The sequence below is a fragment of the Podarcis tiliguerta genome (assembly GCF_965153285.1).
Source record: "Podarcis tiliguerta genome assembly, chromosome: 7".
In the NCBI taxonomy this organism is placed as follows: Eukaryota; Metazoa; Chordata; class Lepidosauria; order Squamata; family Lacertidae; genus Podarcis; species Podarcis tiliguerta.
In genome coordinates, this window is record NC_139540.1 from 12,075,305 (window position 1) to 12,077,011 (window position 1,707).

Below are 1,707 nucleotides of genomic sequence, written 5' to 3' on the forward strand. Positions count from 1 at the left end.
TCAAACCTGGGCAGACGGTACTTCCTATCGAACTCTGAATACCTTGCCCTGTGCACCTCCTTTTATTCATGCATGGAAAATGGTGTGGAACAAAACTGTGACAGCAAAAGGCAATCTAACATACTGTATTGTGAACTCTTTACCCCTTGTGATATTTCGCCATATGCACTCCACGTTCCAAAAACCTCAGACCCGATGGTTGTGGTGGATATGTGGAGAATGGGCATACAAGCAACTCCCTTCTAAATGGAGTGGGACTTGTTTCCTGGGATGGGTATTACCACCAATGTGGGTTATGCCCACTAGTTCGGTCAAGCGTACACGAAGAAACGCTGATATTTCTCATATAGCAGGAGGAAGTACCCAGAGTTGGAGCGATACTGATGATTGGCCACCAGAGCGCATTATAGCCTATTATGATCCTGCCTCCTGGAATCCTGATGAGCTGATACAAGGGGCACGGGATCCTATTTATAATCTAAACAGAATAATTCGATTGCAAGCAGTAGTGGAACTTGTAACCAATGCAACGGCTCAGAGTTTGAGACTTATTGCACAACAGTTGGATGAAAGTAGAGCCGCCATTTTGCAGCTAAAATTGGGAATGGATTATGTACTTGCCAGGCAGGGAGGCCTATGTGGAGTCTTGAACGTGACAGGGAATGCCTGTTGCTTTAACATTTCTGATAATGGTGAGGCAATCCGTGTGTTGGCCACTAAGATGGAGAGTATAGCACATGTCCCAGTACAAACATGGGAAGGATGGGATATGGGATGGCTCACCAATTGGTTACCAAATGTTGCAGGACTCAAAGGGATACTATTGTCTTGCTTGTTTTTCTTGACGGTAGTAGTCATGGTTTTATGTATGGTGCCATGTATCTTTTCATGTTTTAGAAGTACAATTAGCAAGATGATTTCAAATGAAACTCTACCTCATATCATGGCCCTATACAGAGCCTTACCCCAGGAATATGATGAAGGTCAAGCTATCAAGGACACTTGGGATGAAGGTCCTTGAGCTTGAAAGGGGGGAATGAGGCATCTGATCAAAGATCCGTATTTTAAATAAGCTTAAAAATATATCTGTAGATGCTTGCTTCAGATGCTTGCTGAATAGCCTTGGCAGATATTTATTTTTCTGAACAGGGCCCCTCATTGATTTGTTGCAGTACTTCAAAGTTGTAAAAAGGAGCAAAAGCTGGGAACAAAGGTCATACAGATTACAGAATACAATCCAAGCTGCAAAAACATTAATTAGAGTTGGTAATTACTCAAACTCAGCCTTATCTTCCCAAGGTTTAAGATATCCTGAGAAGGTTAAAAGGCAAAGAGCTAATAGCAACAACTTATATTAGATTCTTATTTCATTGATGGTGTGTGAGAAGGTGAACCCAAGACCTCTGTTTATATGACAAGATTTAAAACCATGAGCCATCTGTTTTAGCCATCTGTCCCTGTTGCCAAGGGCAGAAGAGCCAAGAGCAGAAGAGCAAGGGGCATAGGGGATCTGATAATTATGATGCCTTGTCAAGACAAATGTAAGATATATGATAGAAGGAAATATAGCTCTTTGTCTCCCATAAAAGGTAATAGGAAATGGGTGTATCTTTTATGATTGGTCCTAGCAAACAGCCAATAGGAATTTCAACCAGGCTGATTGGACAGAGGCAGCCAAAGGAGGAGTAAGGAGGCTGGGCTGAGGGA

The 1,707-nt window shown here is 42.4% G+C and overlaps 1 long non-coding RNA gene across 1 annotated transcript; it reads right to left on the reverse strand.

Moving 5' to 3' along the window:
* Positions 1–387: 387 nt before the first annotated feature.
* Positions 388–1,050, reverse strand: LOC310682672. Its single transcript, XR_014514092.1, has 2 exons — positions 754–1,050; positions 388–716 (listed from the first exon to the last, which is right to left on the reverse strand). It is a non-coding gene; the product is annotated as an uncharacterized lncRNA (long non-coding RNA).
* Positions 1,051–1,707: the final 657 nt, after the last annotated feature.